The sequence below is a fragment of the Sarcophilus harrisii genome, chromosome 5, assembly GCF_902635505.1.
Source record: "Sarcophilus harrisii chromosome 5, mSarHar1.11, whole genome shotgun sequence".
Taxonomy (NCBI): domain Eukaryota; kingdom Metazoa; phylum Chordata; class Mammalia; order Dasyuromorphia; family Dasyuridae; genus Sarcophilus; species Sarcophilus harrisii.
In genome coordinates this window covers 5,890,177-5,900,902 of record NC_045430.1, presented here as the reverse complement: position 1 = coordinate 5,900,902, position 10,726 = coordinate 5,890,177, and positions in this window count along the sequence as shown.

Below are 10,726 nucleotides of genomic sequence, written 5' to 3'. Positions count from 1 at the left end.
GATTCACTTTTATGGGTCTCCTAATTTCCTTCAGACTCTTGGTTAAAGCTCAGAGGCGGGCGCTTAGCTCTGACCTAGCATTGAGTCCCAGCTGGCAGGGAAGATGGGGGCCCTGGGCCTGGGGGCATTTGGAGGGCATTGGAGGGCACCGTGTCACTGGCTGTGTCCCCCACAATCTTTCCTTCAGATCCAGCAGACCCAGAGGGCAGCTCTGGAGGCCTCCAGTAGCCAGGCTTCAGGTGAGCCTGGCTTAAGGCTGACCATCACAGCCCCCCCTCCTGCTATGCCCCTCCCTTTCCTGAGAGCCATCCTCTGTTCCATTGGGGCTGCTGTCCTCGGCCTTGGCCCAGGTGTCCATGTTCCTGCCAGAAAAGCCCCTCTCCCCGCCTCCCCATTAAACTCTACTGAACCTTCAAGGCCCAGCTGGACTGGAACCTGTGCTGGGAAACCTCTGAGACTTCTTTTCTGAATCCATACCCCTGACATAGAATTCTCATAGACCTGGGAGGAGCCTGAGAAAAGGAGGTATCAGGGCTGGGAAGGAGCTTAGAACAGGGGATGTCAGGGCTGGGAGGGAGCCTAGAACAGGGGATGTCAGGGCTGGGAGGGAGCTTAGAACAGGGGATGTCACATCCAATGTCACCTCTGCTCGTCCCAGGGCAATAAGGCAAGTGCAGCGCTGGTGGCCTTAGGTGTCTCACAGGACATGGATGGACTCTGAATGAGACAGAAAACAAGCCTTCATGTGTGGGGACGGATGCTGCAGAGTAGCTGAGATTCACGTCTGTGTCCCCATGAAGGGACACAGAAAGAGAAGCTTGCAATCAGCACCTCGCAGCAGAACCGGCTGTTCCCCACCACTCCGAGGGTTTGAGAGAACTGGGGAGCCACTTGCTGGGGCTGCTGGGGTAGAGATCCTCCTGTGAGAGGGACATGTTGCCTCTGAGGTTTCTGCTGGCTGCTTTGGGTCTCGATTTGCCCGTATGCTCTGACATTATCTTTAATCATGACAGGGTAAAAAAGGCATAACCTTCTGAAATCTACAGAGGATGGCTGGCCAAGAGGGAAGACCAGGCCAAGAGGGGGCAGAATCTGAATCCAGTCCTGGTGGTCCAGGCTATTAGGCTGAATCAAGTCAGACCAAGGGGAATGGGGATGAATGAAAAACTTATCTTTGTGTTAAAAAAGTCAGCCTGGGTGGCCAGGCAGCAGCTCAGTGAAAAAGAACTGGGGGTCTTAAGGAGCCTCAAGCTCAGTATGAGTGGAACGTCCGTTGCTAAGACAGCTAGGAAATCCACTGTAGGCACTGACAGCATCAAGGACAGTTTCCAGCAATCTCTGTGTACTCTGGTGGTAGTGCCCACTGGTCAGTGCTCTCTTTGAAGGCAGAGGCACACCTGGACTTAGGCTGCAGAGGAGGGCGGCTGGGATGCTCAATGTTCACATCACAGAAGGATCAGTGGGATACACTGGGGATACAGAGTCTGGAGAAGAGGATATTCATCTTTGAAAGATCCTCTATGTTCTCTCCAGGGAGCAGAGTGGGGAGTGATGGTAGCTGTGGGTGGGGTGGAGTCAGAGGGTGAGGAAAGGTAAAACTTCAAGACTAAAGTGTTCTCCAAAATAGGTAGTGAGTTTCCCATCACTGGAGGTGTTTAAACAGAGGTCAGATGACTGCTTCTTGGGAATGTTTTATCAGATGAGGTAATATAAGTAAATGTAGTTTAAAGGACTTTGTGAGCCACAAATCACTATATAATGTTTTTTTTATTTTTACTTTATTTTATATATATTTTATACTTTATTTTATATTTTATTTTTACAAGCTTAAGAAACACCAAACAAAATGGTTTTTTTTTGATACACATAGTAAAAATAAAAAGAGGATTGTAGATGAACTGAAGAGCTCTCTTATAAACTGCTTGCTTTAAAAAAAAATGCACAATAAGTTTAACCTGTAACTTTCAGGCTTGACTGCTTGGCTGTGCTTATTCTAGATTGCCTTCTGTTCTTGTCTGTATATTACAAAAAGATGCTTCAATAATCCTCTTTTTTCCTAGCTATCCCTGTTCCTCTTGTGCCTCCTACTTCTTCCCCACCCAATGAGAAAAAAAGAGAAATAGGACATTGTAACAAACATGTGTAGTAAACCAAAGCGATTCCCCACATTGGTGGTATCCAAAATGTCTATCTCATGTCACACTCCGGGTCCATCACTTTGCTGTCAAAAGATGGGAAGCAGGTCTCATTGTGAATCCTCATTGTGAATCACAGTTGGCCATTCGTGGCATTTACTATAAAACCATAGTAAATCAATCAATCAATTTATGAAGATTTTTAAGTGACTGCTAGACACTAGGTACTAGTTATTATGCTAAGCTTCAAGCCAGAAGGGACTGGGTTTCATGGGCTCTGAGGACCTTTCTAACCCTGAGCATCTGGGGCCGTGGTTCTGTGATCTGGAAAGAAAGCATGTTGGAGTATATTCCTTGGAGGCACATGCCATCTCCTTGTCCCTGTAAGGGGGCACTATCACCCAGTGTAGAGATATTGGATTGTAACTCAGAAGGAGGAGAAAGAGAAGAGGGAGAAAAGGAAATGGAGAGAGAGAGGGAGAATCAGAAAGAGACAGAGAGAGATAGAGGAGCAGGGAAGGAGACAGAGACTGAGAGATTTTTCCTGGGTGAAAGAGGACATGAAGTGAATGACTCAGATTCCTCTAAATGAGAACTAGAACTGGAGAAAGATGAAGGAGGCTCATGTCTCTCATAATGGAGGTGATGCTCCTCTCGGTTCCTTGTTTCCTGTTCTCTCTATAGCTCAGCAGCTTAACATGGCTGGTTATAATAAAGCAAAACATGAGCATGGGTTGTATATAGAAAGAGAGCCCCAGCTTGGAAATCAAGTATTGTTTTTTTCCCCCCCAGATTTGCTGTTCATGAGCACTTGGGGGCAAACTGGGTCTCAGTCTCCCTATCTGTCAAATAATAATAATAATCTTCCCCCAATTCTTCCCAAGGATCCAATGGCATGAAGCCTTTCAAAAACTTTTGGGAAGGATGGAGTGCATCCCACCCATCCCATCCCATCCTATCCCATCCCATCCCATCAGGAGTAGGGAACTCATTTCTGCACAGGCAAGGCTTGAGAGTGATCTGTCATGATGAAGGAGGCTGGTATTCTCTATAAAATGGAGTTATAGGTTAATACAAAGAAAAACCATCAATCCATAGGACTGGGTATGAATGACACTGCCCATCTCCTGCCACATGGCTGAAAGGAGATTTGTTTTGCTGGACTATATATGTTTCTGTGATACTTCTGGGGTTTTCTGTTTGTTTTTATTATTCAATTGTGCACAGGGTGAGGAAGAGGTGACAAAGGCTCATAAAATGAATAAAGGAATGAATTAAAAATTAAAAAATTCAGCTTACAATAAATACTATACTGCCTGAAAATGGTTGCTGTATGTAATTACAATAATTTTATTTATATAACACTAAGAATATTTTTCAATATCAAAAACATGTGTGTTTGTGTGTTTGTCTATATGAATGTATATATGTGTGTGTGTGTGTGTGTGTGTGTGTATGTTTGAAACCCAAAGAGCATATAATGTTCACAATGGCTCAGTCACCCCTGGAGGTCTTGGTCATTCTCCCATTTCTCTTGTCCCCCCATCACCCCTTCTCAGCCTGGGAGCTGAGAACCCTTGGTATGGGAGCGAGCTGAGTTTCTTGATAGGCCAGTGGCTCTCCAGGGCAGCAGTTTGCTTCTCTCATCTTTGTGGCTCTCAGGGTAACCGTTCGAGGGCTATGAGTGAGGAAACATTTCATGTGACAGAATAGATGAAAGGAAGAAAGTCTCCATATCATTATTCCATTTGTGGCTTTTTTGCAGAATGATGAATGCATTGATTTTCAATAATTGAATGATGCAGCTTCTCATCCAGTTTACTTTTAAAGGCCTGCCCACATCACAGTCTCTGTCCCTGGTAGTCATAAATCTCTGGGACAATGCTGTGGGGAAGGAGGCATCTCCATGAGCTCAGGGTGGGAGCAGGAGAGAGAAATTTGGAGCTATTAGCTGTGAGCTGAGCTCTGTGCTGATCACTAAGGGACACACAGGGTTTAGGTAAGACACAGAGCTGGCCCCGGGGAGCTCCCAGATTAGTAGGTAGACAAAGTGATAACACAGAGCTACAATGCACAATTTTCCATTTTAAGTTCGTTACAGCGAGTGAATAGAAATTCTATGAGGTCTGAAAGGGAAGGTCATGTCTCCCCAGGGAACTCAGGGCAGGCTTTCTAGAGGACTTGGAATTTGGATTTGACTTCCAAGGATGGGCTGGAATTTATCAGGTGAAGAGGGGCAAAGTAGTTTAATGGAAAGGGTCTCTATTTGGGTTCCAATTCTGACACTGCTCCTTGGTGTCCTGAGGGACCTCTGCTTCTTTTAGTCTCAATTTCTTTATCTCCAAAATGAAGGGCACAAGCAAGAAGCTGAGGTTTTATTTAGGATCCTCAAAGGAGAGGGTATTGGAAACACAAGGGGTAAAAGCATTAGGAGAGTTAGTATGGCACAGTGTGCAGGACACTAGGTTTGAAGTCGGGAATATGTGGGTTCAAATCTCATCTGAAACTCCTTTTGGAAGCCTTCACTGATCCCACGGTTGGTAACCTTTACTCTGGGATCTCACCTGCGATGGTGTTTGCTTTTGTCTTTCACTTACTCTTTAATATTGTGTATTGTTACCTGGATATATCTCTCATTCATCTCCTAGACTCCCCTAGCACCTTGATCAGAATCTAGTCACAGTCCACTACTATTAATTCATTAATAGTAATATCTATAATAATAATTATTAATAAATTAAAATTAATTAATAAATGAATTTTTTGCAAGCCTAGTTTCCTTTTTTCCTATTCATAGATTTTTATTTTTCATGATTCTTCCTTCTTGGCACTTCCTGTTTCATAAATAATCATATTAGGTCCATTCTGACCCAGAATTCAATTCATCTCAATTCATGCCAACTCATACATATGCTGAAGGTTCTGGCTCTGTCTGAAATAAAGGCTTAGACAAATATGAGTTCATGGCTAAAGGAAATCATGTTTCCAGACAAGTTTCTGACAAAAAGTAGCCACTTTCTGAAGAAAGAGAAAGAGTGGAGATGGAATGCTCTAGAGAAAATCTCTTCTGTTTCTGGTGTCATGGTAGGAGGTAGAAGACCCTCGTGTCAGAGGGAGGGTGGCTTGCCTCTCTCAGTGAGCAGTGCCATTTTGCATTTTGCTGGTCCTCGAATAAAGTTCTCTTCTCACATTCAAGTTGGAATCTCATTTGATGCAATTCATCCTAAAAACAAAACAAAACAAAATAAAATCAGTTACTTGGATGAAGAGATAGTTGGAACACGAGTCAAAGCCAAACCAACCCATTCAATTTAATTCAGTCCAGAAAAAATGTTGGCTTCTATTGCAAAATTCTTTCCACAGTTTTGGGAATACAGACAAAGTCAACCAAGACCCTGTTTTCTATGTATTTAGTTCTACTGGCGATGAATAACTAATGTTTGGAGCAGTAACTACAAGATTTATACAAAAGAACTACAAAGTGAGCTCAACAGGAGAGAGCAATAATAATTGGGAGGATCAGGAAGTTATTACTTGTGGGAAGGCCAAAGTTCTAGGAAGTGAGGATAAAGAGTATGTTTTTCAGACTTAGGGGATACTATGCAAAAGTACCCAGCCAGAAGATGGCTTGTTGTCATGGAGCCAGTTTGCCTGGAACAGAGATTCCTGAAGAGAGACTTTCATGAGATAATGCCAGAAATGGGTGGAGGTTAGAGCATGGGGGGGGGGGAGGGGGAGGGGGGTTTGATGCTAAGTTGAGGATTTTCTATCAGATCCTAGAGGCAAAAGAAAGCCATTGAAGACCGAGGAGTTGGATGACAAAGTCAGAATCCCTAAAGATCTTAGATCTCATGAGATAAAATTTATTCATTTGATCTTTAAAAGATTCTATGCTTGTCCTGTCATGAGTATTCCTTCCAGGCCATCATGTCTGTACATGTCTTGGTAGACAGTTTAATGGGATGCTATGACAAGACCTCTGAACAGCGAACTTCTGACAATGAACCTCTTTGGACTTCCTCAGGGAGGTCTTCAGGCTGTTATTCAGTAAGTTCACCCCCGAAGATCCTTTAGTCTGGGAGGAGCAGTTTTAGCTTTTGCTCAATTGGCATTTTTCTTCAAAAAACCCAGGAGCCCTTAAATGTCATGGTGAGGCACTGGAGGAAGACAGCAGCTGAGGAAGACAATTGGAGGCAGCAGGAATCTGATCCGTTAGATCATAAACAATTGTCATTATGGAGTAGTGGCTGGAGAACTGGCATCTGCATGAGTCAGAAGGAAGTGGATTTAAGTTCTGTGTTGGACAGACCAGCTATATTATCCTGGGTAAGTACTCTGGAAAGATCCTAAGCTGCAGAGCAGTGTTATTCTGGATCAGTTAAAGGAAATGATTTACCAGTGGGTATCCTCTAACCTCTGCCCTTAGCTTTCTTCTATTCTTCATTTAGATTCTTTCATTGGTAAACTCATCAGCTCCAGAAGTTTCAAGGATCATTTCTATGCAGGTAAATTTCAGGGCTACATATCCAGCTCTCACTTCTCTCTTAACCTTCAGCCTTGTATCTTGAACTGCCTATTGGACATTTCTTTTTTATCTTAAACAATTCTTCTATATATATTTCTGCAATGATCATGCTGCACAAGAAAAATCAGATCAAAGAGGAAAAAAATGAGAAAGAAAACAAGATGCAAGCAAACGACAAGAAAAAGAGTGAAAATATGTTGTAATCCCCACTCAGTTCCCACCGTTCTCTCTCTGGGTGTAAATGGCTCTCTCCATCCCAAGACCATTGGAACTGGTTGAATCACCTCATTGTTGAAAAGAGCCATGTCCGTCAGAATTGATCATTGTATAATATTATTGTTGCCGTGTACAATGTTCTCTTAGTTCTACTCACTTCACTCAGCATCAGTTCCTGTAAGTCTCTCCAGACCTCTCTGAAATCATTCTGCTGGTTGTTTCTTATAGAGCAATAATATTCCATAGTGTTCACATACCATAACTTATTCAGTCATTCTCCAGCTGATGGGCATCCATTAAGTTTTGTTTCTTGTCATTACAAAAGGGCTGCCACAAACATTTTTGCACATACAGGTCCTTTTTTCTTCTTTATTATCTCTTTGGGATATAAGCCCAGGAGAAACACTGCTGGGTCAAAAGGTATGCACTGTTTGATAGCCCTTTGGCTTTAGTTCCATTTTGCTCTCCAGCATGGTTGGATCGCTCACAACTTAAACAGCAATGTATCAGTGTCCCAATTTTCCCACATCCCCTCCAAAATTCATCATTATCTTTTTCTGTCAGCCAATCTGAGAGATGTGTAGTGGTACCTCAGAGTTGTCTTAATTTTCATTCCTGTGATCAATAGTGATTTAGAGCATTTTCTCATATGATTAGAAATGGTTTGAATTTCTTTATCTGAAAATTATCCGTTCATATCCTTTGATCATTTATCAACTAGAGAATAGCTTGCATTCTTATAAATTTGAGTCAATTCTCTATATATTTTAAAAATGAGGCCTTTATCAGAATCCTTGGATGTAAAAATTCCCCCAGTTTTGTGCTTTCTTTTTAATCTTGTCTGCATTGATTTTGTTTGTACAAAACCTTTCTTAACACAACATAACCAAAATTATCCATTTTGCATTCCATAATGTGCTCCAGTTCTTCTTTAGCCACAAATTCCTTCCTTCTCCACAAATCTGAGAAGTAGACTATTCTTTGTTCTTCTAGTTTACTTATGGTATCCCTCTTTATGTTCATTTCAAACTTAGTGTTCTGTAGATATCTGAGAAGTATATCTTTTGTTATAGAACTATAACTTTAATTTAAGAACTATCCTTTGTCCTTCTAATCTGCTTATAGTATCACTCAAGTATTACTTGACCTTCTGAGTTTACAGGGTGGTGCTGAATAGAGACTTCAGCTGAATCTTAAGGACATTTCAAACTTAGTGTTCTGTAGATATCTTAAAAACAAGTTGTTTTAAACTGAACTTATTATCTTTTCCCCAAACTTTCCTTTTTTCCCTATAATTTTCAGGAGTCTTCCCATCCTTTCCATCAAATGTTGGGTGTTTTCCTTCACTTTGCCTCTCATATACAATATGTAATATGTGATATATACAATACCAAGGCCTGTTATTTCAACCTGTATAACATCTCTGAAATCTGTCATCTTCTCTCCTCTGACATCCCTCTAGTGCAGAACCCATTATTTCTGGTTTGGATTATAGAACAGCCTGGGTCTGCCTGCCTAAAATCTTTCCCTATTCCAATTTACCCTCCATTCTACTGTCAAAGTGATCTTCCCAAAATGACGGTCTGATTATATCATCCCTCTATTAAATAAACTCCAGCATCTATTTATTACCTTTAGAATCAAATATAAGATGCATTTTTTGGCTTTTAAAGCCCTTCACAACCTTCTTACTTTTCTAATCTTGCAATACCTTATGCCCCCACACATACTCTTTTATCCAGAGACATTCGCCTTCCCTCAAGGAGCTATCAACCTAATGGGGGAGGTCACAATAAAAATGGTGAGTTGGTTTCACCCACTATAAATTTATGATATAAAACTACAAGATAGAGGGAGAGAAAAAAAGGAGAAAGGAGAGGAAGGGGAAAGGAGACTAGTGCCATTGATGAAATCTCAGTCAAGCCCATTCCTTCCTCTTATCTTAGTTTCCTCATGTTTAAAATAAGGATTTTGGACTAAGATGTCATTCAGCTCTGAATCCATGATTCTTTGATCTAGTGAGAGACCTTCCTGTAACAGCACAAGGCGATGGCATGGATCTGATTCCCTACGTATTACTGTGTTCCCCTGTGTTCCTTTGAGTATCTCCTTTGGATTGGGCTGTAAGCTGCCTGATGTCTTGGACAGAGAACATCCAGAACTTGAACAGTTTTGAGTCTGTATTATAAAGTTCTCTATGTTCCGATGTCAGAATGTATCACAAGTCAAGAAGTCAAGTCTGCTCATAGGGCTTAGACATTTCCAGAAAATAGTACATTGCTCCAGAGCAGAGGCAGCTTGTCTAAAAAGTGAAAATCACCAGGTCTGACTCTTCGTGTTGTAATGAAAGTGCTTTGGGAGCCTCCAAACACTAAGAGATCTTGGCAGTAAGAGATCACTGGGCTCTGACCAGAAATACTTACTGGGCTGCAACAAATGGTGAGAAAGTCTAGAATGAGGAACTATAAGACGGGGGCTTCTGCTCTGATCATAACACCACCTTTCATTAGTTGGTCCCTTCCCTTCCTAGAGCCTCAGTTTCCCTGTTTGTACAATGAACAAGTTGAACTCTTAGTCTAAGAGATCACTTGATCTCTGCAGTTCTGTGAACTTAGGAAAATATGAATGTCTTGAACTTGCTTCTAAAGCAGAGTTACTCTTGTGTGAATTATCACTCTCAGCCTCTGCAACTCATTCTGACATTCAGTTTCTTGTGCTCCTATATTATAATGTAATTGTTCCAATTCGGGTCCACAGACAATCCAATGAATGTTTGTGGAATTGAATTCCAGGAGAGTTGATTTCATCTCAACAGCCAGGCAGGGAGCCCTCAAGGGCAGAGACTGTGGAAGCTACGTGTTGGTGGATGTGAGCTCAGAGGACTGAGCTTTGAATCCCAGCTCTGCTAGACATGATCTATGTGGGATCTTTGGCAAGTCCCATTTCTTTTCTGAGCCTCAGTTTTCTCCTCTAGAAAATTATGGGTTGCATTTGATAATGTCTTCAGTCCCATCCATTATTTGACCTTCTGGAGTCTACGTGGTGGTGCTGAATAGAGACTTCAGCTGAATCTTAAGGACTATCTTTCTCTACTTGGTATTGCCATGCAATAAACATCGGGCAGAGAGCTCCCTCTGAAAATAAGACATTCCCCGCAGTGGATGCTGAAAGGCTTCTGTCTGCTTTCATTAGAGAATCCGCTGCAGAATAAAGACCTACTGCATCCAGAGTTAATAATTTAGAAAATGATTGTTTATTTCAAAAGAGTAATTTAAAATTTGACCAACAAGGAGAACCAGGATTCACTGTTTACCTGTGACTGCAGCTAAATCATTAAGAAACTCAGTTCAGCAATAAGCATTTATTAAGTGCCTACTTTGTGCCAGACACTATGGATATCGGGACCAAAAAAAAAAGAAAAAAAGAAGGAAGACAAATTATAAAATAATGAGAGAGAGTGAGCAAGCAAGTAAATAATCATCCTTGTACTCTGGGGTCAGATATGTACTGGGGGGGCGGCTTAGAGGAGAGTGGGTTCAAAGCCCTAAAAAGCTATGCTGATGCTTATACTTTTTTTAAAAATCCACATCCTTTATTATCTCTTTCAAAGTCCTATCTCCTTCACTTGGGGCTTGGCTAGTTTTCTTTTTTTATTGTGTTTATTATTTTATTATTTTTTTTAAATTATAGCTTTTTATTGACAGAGCATATGCATGGGTAATTTTTACAACATTGTCCCTTGCACTCACTTCTGTTCCAACTTTTCCCTTCCCTCCCTCCACCCCCTCCCCCTAGATGGCAGGCAGTCTTATACATGTTAAACATGTTAAAGTATACCCTAGATACAATA